An 18,574-nucleotide genomic window follows, 5' to 3' on the forward strand; every position below is an offset into this window, starting at 1 on the left:
TTGGATAAAGTAGTCAGAAAGCCAAGGCTTCCAGTGGGATGGGACAGCATACTTCATTTTTTTGAAGGCACTGTAAGTCACAATGCATCGGGTGGGGTCTTACTGTCCTTTTATACTGAAGAGTTGGGTAAATAATAGAGAACAATAATACAGTTTGCCAAAGATGCTAAGGCCAATTATATCCAAAAAGCAACATCAGTTGGGTGGAATGACTTACTAATGAGCTGAGATGCCCGTATGCCCACACTTCCTGCCAGTTTAAATGGAAAACTAGAATCCTCATTAAAATGAAAAAAGATATGTCACATGCTAAAAACTCTCAATAAACTAGGTACTGATGAAACACATCTCAAAATATTAAGAGTTATATATGACAAACCCACAGCCAATATCATACTGAATGGGTAAAAACTGATAGTATTCCCTTTGATAACCAGCACAAGACAAGGATGCCCTCTCTCACCACTCCTATTCACCATAGTATTGGAAGTTCTGGCCAGGGCAGTCAGGCAAGAGAGAGAAATAAAGGGTTTTCAAATAGGAAAAGAGGAAGCCAGATTATCTCTGTTTGCAGATGACATGATTTTATATTTTTAAAACCCCATTGTGTCAGCCCAAAATCTCCTTAAGCTAATAAGCAACTTCAGCAACGTCTCAGGATACAAAGTCAATGTGCAAAAATCACAAGCATTCCTATACACCAATAATAGACAAAGAGAGAGCTAAATTATGAGTGAACTCCCATTCACATTTGCTATAAAGAGAATAATAGGAATATAACTTACAAAAGATGTGAAGGACCTCTTCAAGGAAAACTACAAACTACTGCTCAAGGAAATAAGAGAGGACACAAACAAATGGAAAAGCATTCCATGCTCACGATTAGGAGGAATCAATATCTGGGAAATCAATATCAGAATCAGAGAAAATGGCCACAATGCCTAAAGTATTCCATAGAGTCAATGCTATCCCAATCAAGCTACCATTGACTTTCTTCACAGAATTAGAAAAAACTACTTTAAATTTAATATGGAACCCAATAAGAGTTTGCATAGCCAAGACAATCCTAAGCAAAAAGAACAAAGCTGGAGGCATGACGTTACCTGACTTCAAACTATACTACAAGGCTATGGTAACTGAAACAGCATGGTGCTGGTACCAAAACAGATACACAGACCAATGGAACAGAACAGAGGCCTCAGAAGTAACACCACACATCTACAACCATCTGCTTTTTGACAAACTGACAAAAACAAGCAATGGGGAGAGGATTGCCTGTTTAATAAATGATGTTGGGAAAACTGGTTAGCCATATGCAGAAAACTAAAACTGGATTCTTTCCTTACATCTGACACAAAAATTAACTCAAGATGCATTAAGGACTTAGACATAAGACCTAAAACCATAAAAACTCTAGAAGAAAACCTAGGCAATAACATTCAGGACATAAGCATGGGCAAAGACTTCATAACTAAAACACCAAAAGCAATGACAAAAGCCAAAACTGACAAATGGGATCTAATTAAATGAAAGAGCTTCTGCACGGCAAAAGAAACTATCAAGAGAAAACAGGAAACCTACAGAATGAGAGAAATTTTTTGCAATCTATCCATCTGACAAAGGGCTAATATCTACAAAGAACTTAAACAAATTTGCAAGAACACACACACACACACACACACACACCCATCAAAAAGTGGGCAAAGGATAGGAACAGACAGTTCTCGAAAGAAGACATTTATGCAGCCAACAAAGCTATGAAAAAAAGCTCATCATCACTGGTCATTAGAGAAATGCAAATCAAAACCACAATGAGCTACCATCTCACACCAGTTAGAACGTTTTTTTTTTTGTTTGTTTGTTTTTTTAACAAAGACAAGGGATTGCTGGAAAGATGGTCAAATAGGAACAACTCTGGTGTGTAGCTCCCAGCAAGAGTTACACAGAAGGAAGGTAGGAAGGTGATCTCCCCATTTCCAGTTGAGGTACCTGGTTCATCTCAGTGGGACTGATTAGACAGTGGGTGCAGCCCAAGAAGGGCAAGCCGAAGCAGGGTGGGGCATCTCCTCACCTGGGAAGCACAAGGGGCTAAGGAACTCCCTCTCCTAGTCAAGGGAAGCCATTAGGGATGTTTCTCGGCACTCTGGCCCACGTACTGTATTTTTCCCACACTCTTCACAAACCACAGACCAGGAGATTCCCTCTGGTGCCTACAATACTAGTGGCCCGGGTTTCCATTACAAAACTGGGTGGCTATTTGAGAAGACACTGAGCTAAATGCAGCAGGTTTTTTTTTTTTTTTTTTTTTTTTTTTTTTTTTTTTTTTTTTTTTTTCAATATCCCAGTAGCACCTGGAACCCCAGTGAGACAGAACCAGTCAATCCTCTGCAAACCGGGACTGAAGCAAGGGAGTTAAGTGATTTGGCTCAGTGGGTCCCACCCCTATGAAGACCAGCAAGCTAAGATCCACTGGCTTGAAATTCTTGCAGCCAGCACAGCAGTCTGAGTTCAACCTTGGACGTCTGAGCTTGGGGTGGGGAGGGGCATTCGACATTACTGAGGCTCCAGTAGACAGTTTTAACCTCAACTGTGTAAACAAAGTTTCCCGGAAGTTTACATAGCAACTGGGCAGAGTCCATGGCAGCTCATCAAGGCCTCTGCAGGCAGACTATGTCACCAGACTCCCTCCTTGCTGGGTAGGGCATCTCTGAATAAAGGCAGTAGCCAATCAGGGACTTATAAATAAAGCCCCACCTTCCTGGGACAGACCACCTGGGAAAAGGGGTGGCTGTGGGTACAGCTTCAGCAGACTTAAACATCCCTGCCTGGCAGCTGTGAAGAGAGAAGCTGATCTCCCAGCTGAGCATCTGAGCTCTGATAAGGGACAGACTACCTCCTCAAGTGGCTCCCTGACCCCTGTGTATCCTCACTGGGAGATACCTCCCAGCAGGAGCTGACAGACACCTCATACAGGAAAGCTCTGGCTGGCATCTGGCAGGGACACTTCTGGGATGAAGCTACCAGAGGAAGAAACAGGCATTTATCTTTTCTGTTCTATAGGTGATTCCCAGGCAAGCAGGGTCTGGAGTGGACCTCCAGCAAGCTCCAGCAGTTCTGCAGCAGAAGGGTCTGCATGTTAGGAGGAAAAATAAACAGAAAGAATTTCAACATCAAGGGAAAGGACGTTCACTCAGAGACCCCATCCAAAGGTCACCAACTTCAAAGACCAAAGGTAGATAAATCCATGAAGATGGGAAGAAACCAGAGCAAAAATGCTGAAAATTCCAAAAACCAGAATGCCTCTTCTCCTCCAAGTGATCACAACTCCTCACCAGCAAGGGAATAAAACTGAATGGAGAATGAATTTGATGAATTTATAGAAGCAGGCGTCAGAAGGTGGGTAATGACAAACTTCTTTAAGCTAAAGAAGCATGTTGTAACCCAACGCAAGGAAACTAAGAAACTTGAAAAAAGGTTAGATAACATGCTAACTAGAATAACCAGTGTAGAGAACATAACTGACCTGATGGAGCTGAAAATAGCACAAGAACTTCATGAAGCATACACAAGATTCAATCGCTGAATCAATCAAGCAAAAGAAAGCCTAAAAGAGAGTGAAAATCAGCTCAGCAAAATAAATTAAGAAGGCAAGATTAGAGAAAAAAGAGTGCAAAGAAATGAAAAAAGCCTCCAAGAAATATGGGATTATGTGAAAAGACCAAATCTGTGTTTGGTTGGTAGACCTGATAGGGAAGGGGAGAATGATACCAAGTTGAAAAACGCACTTCGGGATATTATCCAGGATAACTTCCCCAACCTAGCAAGGCAGACCAACATTCAAATTCAGGAAATACGGAGAACACCACAAAGATACTACTTGAGAAGGGCAACCCCAAGATACATAATGCTCAGATTCGCCAAGGTTGAAATGAAGAAAAAAATGCTAAGGGAATCCAGAGATAAAGGTTGGGTTACCCACAAAGGGTAATCCAACTCACCGTGAATCTTTTGGCAGAAACCCTACAAGTCAGAAGAGAGTGAGGGCCAATATTCAACATCCTTAAAGAAAAGAATTTTCAACTTAGAATTTCATATCCAGCCAAACCAAGCTTCATAATCAAAGAAGAAATAAAATCCTTTACATACAAGCAACTGCTAAGAGATTTTGTAACCACCAGGCCTGCCTTAAAAGAACTCCTGAAGGAAGCACCAAACATGGAGAGGAACAACCACTACCAGCCACTGCAAAACATTGTACACTATGAAGAAACTGCATCAAGTAACCAGCAAAACAACCAGTTAGCATCAGAATGGCAGGATCAAATTCACATATAACAGTATTAACCTTAAATGTAAATGAGCAAAATGCCTTAACTAAAAGCCACAGACTGGCAAATTGGATCAAGAGTCAAGATCCAGGATTAAGAACCTCACTCAAAACCACAGAACTACATGGAAACTGAACAACCTACTCCTGAATGACTACTGGAAAAATAATGAAATGAAGGGAGAAATAAAAATGTTCTTTGAAATCAATGAGAACAAAGACACCATGTACCAGAATTTCTGGGACACATTTAAAGCAGTGTTTAGAGGGAAATTCATAGCACTAAATGCCCACAAGAGAAATGAAGACCTAAAATTGACACCTTAATGTCACAATTAAAAGAACTAGACGAACAAGATCAAACAAACTCAAAAGGTAAGAACTAAAATTGACACCCTAATGTCACAATTTAAAAAAGTAGACACTCAAGATCAAACAAATTCAAAAGCTAGCAGAAGACAAGAAATAACTGAGATCACAGCAGAATCGAAAGAGATAGAGACAGACAGACAGACACACACACACACACACACACACACACACACAAATCCTTCAAAAAATAAATGAACCTAGGAGCTGGTTTTTTGAAGAGATCAACAAAATAGATAGACTGCTAGCTAGACTAATAAAGAAGAAAAGAAAGAAGAATCAAATAGATGCAGTATAAAATGATGAAGGCGATATCGCCACCAATCCCACGGATATACAAATTACCACCAGAAAATACTATAAATACCTCTACGCAAATAAATCAGAAAATCTAGAAAAAATGGATAAATTCCTGGACATTTACACCCTCCCAAGATTAAACCAGTTAGAAGTCGAATCACTGAACAGACCAATAACAAGGTCTGAAATTGAGGCAGCAATTAATAGCCTACCAACCAAAAATGTCCAGGACCAGACAGGTTCACAGTCAAATTCTACCAGAGGTACAAAGAGGAGCTGGTAGATTGGTACCATTCCTTCTGAAACTATTCCAAATAATACAAAAGAGGGAATCCTCCCTAACTTATTTTATGAGATCAACATTATCCTGATACCAAAACCTGGCAGAGACACAACTAAAAAAGAATACTTCAAGCCAATATCCATGATGAACATTAATATGAAAATCATCAGTAAAAGATGGCAAACCGAATCCAATAGAACATCAAAAAGTTTATCCATCACAATCAAGTTGGCTTCATCCCTGGGATTTAAGGCTGGTTCAACATATGCAAATCAATAAACATAACCCGTCACATAAACAGAAAAAACTACATTATTATCTCTATAGATGCAGAGAAGGCCTTCAACAAAATTCAACAGCACTGCCTGCTAAAAACTCTCAATAAACTAGGTATTAATAAAATGTAGCTCAAAATAATAAGAGCTATTCATGACAAACCCACAGCCAGTATCATACTGAATGCGCAAAAACTGGAAGCATTCTCTTTGAAATCTGGCACAAGACAAGGATGCTTTCTCTCACCACTCCTATTAAACATAGTATTGGACGTTCTGGCCAAGGCAATGAGGCAAGAAAAAGAAATAAAGGGTATCCAGTTAGAAAAAGAGTAAGTCAAATTGTCTCTATTTGCAGATGACATGATTGTCTAATTAGAAGACCCTATCATCTCAGCCCAAAACCTCCTTAAGCTGATAAGCAACTTCAGCAATGTCTCAGGATACAAAAACAATGTGCAAAAATCACAAGCATTCCTATACACCAATAACAGACAAACAGAGAGCCAAATCCTGAGTGAACTCCCATTCACAATGCCATAAAGAGAATAAAATAACTAGGAATACAACTTACAAAGGATGTGAAGGACCTCTTCAAGGAAAACTACAATCCAGTGCTCAAGGAAATGAGAGGACACCAACAGAATGAAAAACATTCCCTGCTCATGATTAGAAAGAATAAATATCATATAAATGGTCATACTGCACAAAGTAATTTATAGATTCCATGCTATCCCTATCAAGCTACCACTGACTTTCTTCACAGAATTGGATAAAAACACCTTAAATTTCATATAAAAACATATAAGAGCCTGCATAGCCAAGACCAGGCGTCCCCAAACTACAGTGCCCCCCGCCGCACTTCAGGAAGGGGCACCTCTTTCATTGGTGGTCAGTAAGAAGAGCACAGTATGTGCCGGCCCTCCAACGGTCTGAGGGACAGTGAACTGGCCCCCTATGTAAAAAGTCTGGGGATGCCTGGCCAAGACAATCCTAAGCAAAAAGAACAAAGCTGGAGGCATCATGCTACCTGACTTCAAACTATACTACAAGGCTGTAGTATTCAGAACAGCATGGTACTGGTACCAAAACAGAAATATAGACCGCTAGACCAGAACAGAGGCCTCAGAAGTAACGCCACACACCTACAACCATATGATCTTTGCCAAACTGGACAAAAACAAGCAATGGGGAAAGGATTTCCTATTTAATAAATGGTGTTTGGAAAACTGGCTAGACATATGCAGAAAGCTGATATTGGATCTCTTCCTTACACCTTATACAAAAATGAACTCCAGATGGATTAAAGATTTAAACATAGGACCTAACACCATAAAAACCCTAGAAGAAAACCTAGGCATTACCATTCAGGACACAGGCATGGGCAAGGACTTCATGACTAAAACACCAAAAGCAATGGCAACGAAAGCCAAAATAGACAATTGGGATCTAATTAAACTAAAGAGCTTCTGCACAGCAAAAGAAACTATCATTCAAGTGAAACGGGAACTATCAAAATGGGGAAAAATCTCCGCAATCTACCTATGTGAGAACGGGCTAATATCCAGAATCTACAACAAACTTAAAGTTACAAGAAAAAAACAAACAACCCCATCAAAAAGTGGGCAAAAGATATGAACAGCCACTTCTCAAAAGAAGACATTTATGCAGCCAACAAACATATGAAAAAAAAGCTCATCATCTCTGGTCATTAGAGAAATGTAAACCAAAACCACACTGAGATGCCATCTCACGCCAGTTAGAATGGTGATCATTAAAAATTCAAGATATAACAGATCTCGGAGAGGATGTGGAGAAATAGGAATATTTTTACACTGTTGGTGGGAGTGTAAATTAGTTCAACCATTGTGGAAGACAGCGTGGTGATTCCTCAAGGATCTAGAACTAGAAATGCCATTTGACCCAGCAATCCCATTACTGGGTATATATCCAAAGGATTATGAATCATTCTATTATAAAGATACATGCACACATACGTTTACTGCAGCACTGTTCACAATAGCAAAGACATGGAACCAACCCAAATGCCCATCAAAGATAGGCTGGATAAAGAAAACGTGGCACATATACACCATGGAATACTATGCAGCCATAAAAAAGGATGAGTTCCTGTCCTTCGCAGGGACATGGATGAAGCTGAAAACCATCATTCTCAGCAAACTGACACAAGAACAGAAAAGCAAACACCGCATGTTCTCACTCATAAGTGGGTGCTGAAAAATGAGAACACATGGACACAGGGAGGGGAACATCACACACTGGGGCCTGTTGGGGGTTGAAGGGATAGGGAAGGGATAGCAGGGGGTGGGCGCCTAGGGGAACAATAGCATTAGGAGAAATACCTATTGTAGATGACAGGGTGATAGATGCAGCAAACCACCATGGCACGTATATACCTATGTAGCAAACCCGCATGTTCTGCACACATACCCCAGAACTTTAAGTGTAATAAAAATAAAAAGGAAACAACAGATGCTGGAGAGGATGTGGAGAAACAGGAAGGTTTTTATACTGTTGGTGGGAGTTTAAATTAGTTCAACCATTGTGGAAGACAGTGTGGCAATTCCTCAACGACCTAGAACTAGAAATACCATTTGACCCAGCAATCCCATTACAGGGTATATTCCCAAAGGATTATAAATCATTCTACTATAAAGACACCTGCATACATATGTTTACTGCAGCACTCTTCACAATAGCAAGACTCGGAACCAACCCAAATACCCATCAGTGATACACTGGATAAAGAAAATGTGGCACATATACACCATGGAATACTATGCAGCCACAAAAAAGGATGAGTTCGTGTCCTTTGCAGGGACATAAATGAAGCTGGAAACCATCATTCTCAGCAAACTGACACAACAGGAAACCAAACACTGAATGTTCTCGCTCATAAGTGGGTGTTGAACAGTGAGAACACATGGACACAGGGAAGGGAACATCACACACCGGGGCCTATCAAGGGGTGGGGCTCTAGGGGAATTACACCATTAGGAGAAATACCTAATGTGTATGACGTGTTGATAGGTGCAGCAAACCACCATAGCATGTGTATACCCATGTAACAAACCTGCACATTCTGCACATGGACCCCAGAACTTAAAGTATAATAGAAAAAATGAAATCCTAATTAAAATGAGAAAAGGTATGTCACAAAGCTTCCTTTACTGTACAACAGTTGAGTTGTGCTGTTCTTTACTAGATTTTTTAATTAGCATGGTGTTAGTTTCACGTATGCCTTCTATTTATTAAGCACTTATTACGTGCCAAACGTAGTAGTAAACCTTTTTCTGAACTTATTTAAACCTAACAACAGCCTCGAGGTAGAACCATTTTTCCTTCCATTTACCTTGATAAGAATATTCAAGGACAGAATAATTTAGCAACTTGCCCAAAGTCACAGGTCCCTACTCTTATCTGCTGTATTACCTTTCTCCGTTTTTCTCTTTCCCCTAACATACAAAGTCCATGATCACCATCATCCATCCTCTGTGTGGATTTCACAGGAATGGCAACTTACTACTTTATGAAGTTGTTTATTCTAATTCAGGGTAGCTCAAATTACTACAACAAATATTCAATGGGTCTTTAATCAGCTATCCCTAAAATTGTTCTAGTTTTATCTTATGGAGCTAAATGTATGGAAAATAATCCAAAGAATCTTCCTTCTAGTAGTAGAAACCATCTTCTAAATTTTATCTTTCCCAATCCAAAAATACATCGTTGCTTCAACAATTCCATGAATAACATGGAATGTGGATTTTTATCATGGTTACTTTTTTCTCGGACTGCCAAACATTTAAGTATGGTACAGGAACTGTCTACAATAAAACATATATAAATGCTTATGCTAAAATTTTAAGCATCAACAGCTTCTGTTCAACTGATATATCTCAGAACACAAAAGAGTACTTGCTCTTTCAGGAAATCTGGTTCCTGTCTCTTCTGGTCTGAATTGTTATATTGATAAATTTACCATATTCTGCTGAAGAACCAATTCTGGGATCTTCGCTGAGGAATCAGCGTTTGTGTCTAATACTTCTTTTTGTGAAATCCTGTCCTGAAGTCTCCTCCATCATAACAAAGATTAAAACAAATAAAGGTGAGGCATGGGTTTCTCTGGCCTGCTTTGGTAAATGTATGTGCTCACCTAACTCATTAACTGTTTACATTTAAGGCTAGTATTTGTCAAATCCCAAAGCTGATCTGAACCCTAACCAAACCATCTTCTTGGCATCCTTTCCAAATAACACACGGAGCAAATATGTTGACTTCAGTTGTACTTTAAAATGTCAGCTGCACTTTTTCTTTACTCATGGTGCTAATAAAAGAGCTTATTTAAAAACCCTAAACTTGGGAATGAATGCCAAATTCCTTTTTTGCCACTTAATAGGTCTTTTCCTGTTTTAGGTGTGGCCTATGGATTATTTCATTTGACTTTCTTGATGTTTACATAGTTGTAATAATATGTGAAAACACAAAATTTAGGCAGTTTACATTATGCTATGGGAACATAAACCTTTTTTGCTTTTTTAGGGGAATCTGGAAATATGTACATTATCAGAGCTGCCACAACTACAATTATCACTAATGTTAATTAATCAAAAATATGGTGGACATTATTGACCATAAGCCCTGAAGCAACATTTTTGGAAATGACCTAAGATAATTACTGGATGTATCATTCACACTTCAATACAAATGCCTTATAGGAACTTTTCTTTTGGACTAACATCATGATGGAGTTGAACAAGCAGATGAACATCCGAACACTGATTTTAAATTACAGTATTGTGTGCTCTTAACAGAGTGACTGTAATTGAGTAACTAGGCCTCTTTTGATCTTGTTTGCCTCATCTGTAAAATAATTATTCTTACTATCCCCATCACTAATAATAAAAACATTGAAAATATTGCTACTTGGGCTAGGTACCATCATGGCCTCAAAGATGTCTATGACTTCGAATCTGGAACCTGTAACTATGTTAGATCACATGGTAAAAGGGACTTTTCAGATGTCATTAAATTAGAAATCTTGATACGGGAAGATGATCCCAGATTGCCTGGGAGAATGGGCATTGTAATTCCTTGGGTTCTGTAGGTAAAAGAGGGAGGGTGGGGATACAAGAATAGAAACAGTCAGAGTGATGCAGCCTGAGAAACAGCTGACTGTACTGCTGCCCGGCTGTGAAGGTGGAAGGGACCCTGAGCTAAGGAATGCAGGTGGCCTCTAGAAGCTGGAAGAGGCAGGGACACAGATTCTCCCCTAGGGCCTCCAGAAGGAAGGGACACCTGCCGACACCTTGATTTTAGCCCATGAGACCTATTTTGGACTTCTGACAACATGATGAAATCAATTTGTGTTGTTTGAGGCCACTAAGTTTGTTGTAATTTGTTGTTGCAGTAAGAAACAAATACACTACTTCATTAGTGTGATGATTTCAAAATTTAATAGATAATGAAAAAGCACTTTGTAAACTGAAGTACCATATAAATGTGAATTATTACTGGTTAAATTAAAGTGGGTTCTAACAACTCTAATTAGAAGGATGAGGTCCGTTTTAAAAAAAATCTAGATTAGAGATGGGCTAGTGAGTCTTTGCTATTTTCATAAACTTTAATAGGGATCCCCCAAAGTGAATTAGTAGAACTATTAAAAGCAACCCCTTTGAGACCAATCTGAAATTAATTTTTCAGCTTTATCGCCAAAACATTCTCTAAACCATAAATTAATAGGTAGCACTAATTCTCCCCTGAGCAGAGTAACTGCTTCAGTTACAGGTCCACTGGTGTACCACACAAGCCGCCTGAGAATAAATCCATCTTTGGTGCTAGAAAATTTTTAAGTCAAAGAAAAAGACATTATATGTCATAGCCCACTGTACTGTAATTCTAATGGTAAATTATTTTTCGATTTTGAAGCCTACAAATATATAGAGGCAACATGTTCCAGCTCACGAAAGAACTTTGTGCTTGCCTTCTCCTTTCTAATCTCAATCACTGGTTGTTACCATTAATTAACCCTCATGAGAAAAACGTAATGACACTGTTTATTGGCAAGAGACTGCACTGATACTCCAATTAATTGGGAAACAAATTAATAGGGATGACCCCTTTTTAGCCAGTACTTTTCTTTCTCTTTTTTTTTTTTTTTTTTTTTTTTTGGTACCTGAAAACTATTTTGCATTCAGGAACAATAATATTTAAGTCAACTGATATGTTTGCTTTAAGCTAGTTACATATTTAGCATTCTGTAGGAAATGGATTAATTGGCTAAACTCTTCATTGTTATTCCAGATATCTTATTATCAAATTAAAAGGAACTCACTTCTGTATTCTCAAATGTATTAGTTTGTCCTTGCAGTGATTTTCAAAAGCATATCGATTGTTGAAATTTAAAACTAATTTGTCCGTTACAGACATGACCTTGGTTTCAAACAGGTTCTGATAAATCTGGCCAGTCCAGCACAAACAGAAAAAGATGACATTGGCTACTAGACACTGTAGGGACACCACATCTCTAATTTCCCTCTGGACTTTGAATGAAAACATGTTTCATTTAAATTTATTCCTACATAAAATTATTTTAATTTAGTAATTCCGTGACAAAAACCTCCAGGGGAAATTTGAGCCACTGGACTTCTAGGAGTTATCAGTTATAAAAGAGAAGTTTAAATGATACTGGGGTGAATGTGAAGTTCTGCCTCCAGGACTTACAGGGTGCCAGGCAAATATGGATTTTATTTATAAGGAATTCTTTTGGGTCCAAACTTAAAACAGCTTTGGGTGTGGCATCCATTTCAGCAGCACAATATGAACAGAAGATGAACAGAATTGTGGTTTGCTTTGGTGCTGTTAGTTTTTTGGACTTTGTCCAATACGACTCAATGATTTTTTTTTTTTTTTTTTTTGAATTTGTAACTCTTGTCCTAAACTGCAACAGCTGGTGCAAAAAGTGGATGGGCACCTGCATTTGACTTCCCAAAGTTCTTGGACACCTTCTTTCTATAAGAAAGCAGTCCCTCACACCACTGCACCACTGGATTCATCTTACTCTACCCCAGAAGGCCTAGGAAACTTCAGGCTTTCCCGTGCCCAGATGGAGCATCCCTGCTTCTTTTGTTTTGTTTTGTTTTGTTTTGTTTTGTTTTGTTTTGTTTTGTTTTGTTTGAGATGGAGTTTCGCTGTTGTTACCCAGGCTGGAGTGCAATGGCACGATCTCGGCTCACCGCAACCTCCGCCTCCTGGGTTCAGGCAATTCTCCTGCCTCAGCCTCCTGAGTACCTGGGATTACAGGCCCGCGCCACCATGCCCAGCTAATTTTTTGTATTTTTAGTGGAGATGGGGTTTCACCATGTTGACCAGGATAGTCTCGATCTCTCAACCTTGTGATCCACCCACCTCGGCCTCCCAAAGTGCTGGGATGACAGGCTTGAGCCACCACGCCCGGCTGCATCCCTGCTTCTTACACTGCATAGCTGCCTTGGAACCAAGCTAAGCACAGGAATGCCTCTGTGGAGGCAGCCTTGCACGGCACCCGGGAACAGTGCTCTGTTTATTCAGACTCCAGCTCCTAAATTTTTGGGTTTTTTTTTTGAGACAGGGTCTTACTTTTTTTTGCCGAGGCTGGAGTGCTGTGGCACAAGCAAGGTGTGCTGCAGTCTCAACCTCCTGGGCTGAAGCAATCCTCCCACCTCGATCACCCAAATAGCTGGGACTACAGGTGTGCACTACCCGACTCGTTTTTTTCCATTTTGTTGGTAGGGATGAAGTCTTTCTGTGTTGCTTAGGCTGATCCCAAACCCCTGGGCTCAAGTGATCCTCCCACCTCCCTCACCCAAGTAGCTGGAACTACAGGTGTGCACCATCACACCGGCTAATTGTTTTTGGGTTTTTTTTTTTGTTTTTTTTTTTGGGTAGAGATGGGGTTTTTCCGTGTTGCCTAGGCTGATCTCAAACTCCTGGCTCAAGTGATTCTCCCACCTTGGCCCCAGAGTGCCAGGATCACAGAAATAAGAAACTGTGCCCAGGCCCAAATTCTGTACTTCTCCAGGTATTGTGAAACCTCCGACATGGTCTGTTCTGATTCTGTCACCTTTCTCCCCCTTTGCAAGCCCCCGTAGGGGCCCTGCCTCTCTAGCATACCCTGCTTTTGGAGGTCCTTGTCTCCATGTTTCCATTATTGATGGAGGCATCATGGCAGGGCTTTGCTTTCCAATGTCACTACTATGCCAGCAGGCTAGCCCCAACTGCATACGGTAAGACCCCTTACGCGAGAGTTTTATGCCTACTTGATCTTATTCCTCTTTCCAGATGAGCACCACACACTGACTCATCTAGGCTCAGGGTAAGCTAGCTCTTGCTCATTTTGGCCAGGTATTTTTTATGTGACATTCCCTTTTTCTCCTTTTCAGTTCAAGAAACGTGGCTATACCCACTTGCCACAGTGCCCATCCCACTTTCTAGAAGACTTTGATACCTGAATCACAGAGAAACTCCTGCCAGGAATTTATATTGTGTGCAGCTGATTCAGGCAATAACTTCCACTCAGCAAGGGGGTCCATTTTTAAAAAGTTCCTTCTCTTCCTTTTATGCCCAGTATGGTTCTTAAAATTGATCAGACCTATCTTTCACCGGCACCACTCGGTTCTTTTTAAACCACAGTATTTCTGCATCTTCTAGTTAGAAAACTTTAATACAAGATCGATAGGATTTGCTTTCTGGGTTGTTGTATGCTACTAACACGGAAGAAAGAGAAGGAAAAATGGATGAATCAATAAACCATATGATCCTGGCACCTGTGTCAGCTCAAAAACCGAAGGAAATATGTGCCATGGATTCTGAGTTAGCAGTTCCGCGTGGGACCGGAGAGGCCATGTTCCTAATGAGCTGCAGGTGTCCCTGTGCTGCCGCCCGCCCCGCCCTCAGCCCCCACCCTGACCACACCGAATGAGTAAGAAGTCTCGAAATGAAATCTGAGAAATCAGCTTCTTGATTCCGATTTTAAACATGCAACTGATTCTTGTAATTTTTCATTCTTGTCGAAATGCATACCAGTAAGTTTGTAATCAGTACTGGCATGCTTAAAAGAATTTAAAACTTGTTATATTTGTCATTTTAATTTATTTAACTTTAAAGATTTGTTCAGAACTTGGAAAGATTTTGCTTGTTAAGCTCATACGTTTACCCACTCAGGCGTATGAGACAGGGTACTTTGATTTATAAACGAAGTTTAAAATTAAGGGAATTTAATTAACTAAGTTTTAAAACGAGATTGGTTGTTTTAAGGAGAATTTACTTCGTGTAACTTGAGTAGATGAAACACTAATCCAGGTTCCCGGCAAAACCCGTCCTGTTTTACGTAACATTTACTAGTTTTAGAAATAAGATGAGAAAGTTTGCAAATTGAACCTAAAGACTTAAGGCCAATTACGTTGCTTTTTAAACATCAATAAAGAAAAATAAAATAAATTTGAAACACAGAAACTCTAAATGGCCCTTTTTAGGTAAAAAGAAGCCTGTGAGTAATATTTACCTTGGCCACACTAGCAATTCCACAACTGCCTGCCGCGTGTCTTTGAAAATGTCTTGCTTGCCTCTGCACTGCCTGGCCTCCTCTCTGGACTGCTCAGCCATGCGGGGACATCTGGGGAAACGTGTCTAGCTCACTCCTCAGGAGGTGGGCGTCCTCACGTTCCTGGCCCTTCCGCTTCCGCTTCCACTTCCGCTTCCGCACAGATTCTGTCCACTGGTAGATGTGAAATCCGCCCCCAGCTGGCGTCTTGCTCCTCCTCTTCCCTTCTCTCCCCTTGACCCCACCCCCACGCCCCTGTCCTCACACTTTCACTCCTAACTCCTCAGTCTCTTCAATCTCTTAGACCTTTCTCTGGCCTCCCGCCACGCCTCTGTCCTCAGGCCTTTGGACCAGGTTCAGTTCCATCTGGTTTTCCATGGTGGAGACAGCAGGAGATTTAAATTCATGAGGTTTTAAGAATGAGATAAAGACAGGCAAAACATCTATCAGACAAATAAGAATTTAAGTCAATCCCTTATTAAACGAAAAACATTCTTTGACTCTTTTTTGTGAATTAAGTTGCATTACAAAAACAATCTTCCATTCTCGTAACTTGAATATTGGCCTAGCCTCCAAATAAAGGGGCAGAGCTACAGTCCTCGGGAAACAGGTGGGGTAGGGTATGTAATCCTGCAGCCTCTGCAGAGAACACTTCTAACATTCCAATAGAGTAAATCAGAATTTTCCTTGCCTTACATTTCTGCACGTCAGTTTCTTCATTCTCCAACCTGTCCCTCCCTGCCTCCCAAGAAAATGAGCCCTATGCTAAGCCCTACCCAAAGCCAACCAAGACATTTTCTCTTCCTTACTTTTCTGTCTCCTTCTCCTTGAAACCATAGTAGAGGCCCCGTCTCATCTCCAGGTGAGTGTACTCTGGAATCAGCGTGCTCGCTGGAGTGGGAGATCTGGGATGCTCATTAACTGGAGGCCCTTCTTGCCACCTCTCCTACTGCGCTTAACTCCCTGGTTTCCTGGTTTGCCTTTCAATTTCCTGGTAAAATCAGACCCCTGTCCTGGACTTCACAATGATTACCAGCTTGCTTGGTCCTTTGAAAGGCCCAGCCCGGGGTTAATAAACCACAACTTAGAAAGAAATCCCAATAGTTGGATACTCCATATCTGCTTCCAACCAATTCACCTATTAGATTGGAGACATAGGATCCGCCTATGGTAAATGGAGGTTTCTGGTCTTGTATTCCCAGCACCTGGAGGGTACCTCCTGGATGTCCGTCTCAGCCCTAATTGAAACCCAGTCCCTCGTCTCCCTGAACTTTATTAGTTCAACTGCTGGTTTTGCTCTTGGGAGTAAGTCCTGCCACCTGTTTAGTTTCCCCAGCTCTTGACTCTTCCATTCTCCACCGTCATTACTCTTCCTAAGGCCCTGCTTGGGCTCCAAGTGTGCAGAGAGCCCATGTGAGTTATTGCCTTGCATATCCGCAGTTCAATTGTAATTGATGTTCATAGGCATGTCCCTAAGTCACCATAGGAGCTAAAGGTGCCTTCTAAATCGTCAAGGAAAGAATAAATTATGTTCAGTAAGGTTTTATTATTCCCATATTTTCATTCTTTAAAACCTGGTAGTCCTCTAAGGAAATATGGCTAACTCTATATTAATCAGATTGATCAACAGCCCATTTCTGAGTAGCTTAAGATTTAATGCCTCAGGAAATATCTAGATGATTGAATATTTCATTCATATCTAGATATTTGATGTCATGTACACAGATTTCAGACAGTTTAGTATAAAGAGAAGGTAATTTCTAGCAGATGAGCCCACGGTTCCCTGGCTTCTCATGCCAACAGTCTCTACAACCTGCTAATTCTTTTGTTGTAGTCACATCTGACCTTCTGGGTGAATTCCCTTCATTCTCTGAAGAATTTAGCACCTGGTTCACCATCTTTCCCTCGTATGTTACTCCTTGATAATTTTCAAGGAGAAACTATTGACACTGTGGCAGCCAGACATACTCCCTGTGTTCCTGGACTTGGTACAGGGAGTGGGGCTGTATGACTCGTTCCAGACCATGATATGGTGAGCAGAAATAACAAGTATCGTTTTTGAGGCAAAGTATTTATAAGTCCGTGCGCCATCTCCCCTCTCTTGATTTCCTTTCAGCAGTGACACTAGATGCCACATGTTGAGATGGAGAGCCCAAAACTAACTCCCTAAGTCACTCAGTGGAGAGACCAGCCTTGGAGAGCTGCTGAGCTTCCACTCTGCATGCATTAGAAATGTGGGGGTTTGTTACTACTGAAGCACTGAGGTTGTTACTGCAGTATAGCATCACCTCTCTTGATGCACACATGCGTGTAGTTGATCCTTTTAATACCATGGACTGTTAGTTCCGTGACTCCTCCTTCAGTGATTTTTGTCTTTCAGTTTACCTTATCCATCCATTCTCTTGGTTATATATTGGTTGCTGCTGATAACTCGACCCCTTGTGTAAACTAAATTTAAAGTTTCTCTCTTTTCAAATACCATCCCCTGTATTTCCAGTTAATTTCTGCCGGTATCTCAGCCCCAACAATTCTGCAAACCCTAGTTTTTGGTCTTCTTCAAAACACACATCCTTATTTCTCTCTGTACACAGCTTAGATTCCATAGTTTAACACTCTAACCACTCTTGTGCACATAACCTCAATTAGTTTGCCCTCTCTCTCTTCTTGGCAGAGTTCTAACCTATGTGAAATCTGACGTTCTTGAAACACACTGGCATTTGTGAGCAGGCAAGCGGATACTGCTGGAGAAAAAAATAAAACCCCCTGACTGGATCCTACTTACCTAGTTATTCCCATGATATCCCTCCCAAGCCTTTCACTCTTTCACCGTCTTGGATGAGTATTTCCTATCTTTTCTCCTCAATTTCCTATCACTTTCTCCTCCATTGCATTCTGAGCTAACAACTTTTTAATATAGTGAGAAAATATCAGCAATCTGAAAAGTACTCCCACACACTTCCCCTACCAAATTTGCTAACCTACGGGCATCTTGGCCCCTCTATTCTACCATCCTGCCCGCTGCTTCAGATGAACTGTGCATGCTCCTGTCGAAGGACTACTCTGTCACGTGTGCACTGAACCTTGCTCTCTATGCCTACTCAAAGTTGTTCATCCTGCAATTGGCCCCTCTTTCCCTTGCATTATAAATTTCCCCTTCTTTACGGAATCATCTTATTAGCATCAAAACATACTCGTGTATCTCCTGTCCTGGAAAGACAGAAAAACTTCATACAGCATACATCTCCTTATAGCTACCTCTCCATTTCTCTGCTCCCCTTTAGAGTTAAGCTCATGTGATTGGCAGCCTGAGTGTCCTCTCTTCCCATCTTCTCCTGAACCCCTCCAATTAAAGTTGTATTCATGTCACTCTTACGAATTAGCGCCTGTCAAGATCTCCGACTCCCACATAGCCAGATCCAAAA

General features: G+C 40.7%; 1 long non-coding RNA gene across 1 annotated transcript in view; it reads right to left on the minus strand.

Annotated features, from left to right (window-relative positions):
- LOC141584408 (uncharacterized) overlaps positions 1-15,280 on the minus strand; it is a 92,247-nt gene extending 76,967 nt beyond the window's left edge. Inside the window, exon 1 of the long non-coding RNA XR_012517460.1 lies at positions 15,114-15,280. This is a non-coding gene — a long non-coding RNA (uncharacterized LOC141584408). The remainder of the gene's footprint in view (positions 1-15,113) is intronic.
- Positions 15,281-18,574: the final 3,294 nt, after the last annotated feature.

Source organism: Saimiri boliviensis, chromosome 4 (genome assembly GCF_048565385.1).
Source record: "Saimiri boliviensis isolate mSaiBol1 chromosome 4, mSaiBol1.pri, whole genome shotgun sequence".
In the NCBI taxonomy this organism is placed as follows: Eukaryota; Metazoa; Chordata; class Mammalia; order Primates; family Cebidae; genus Saimiri; species Saimiri boliviensis.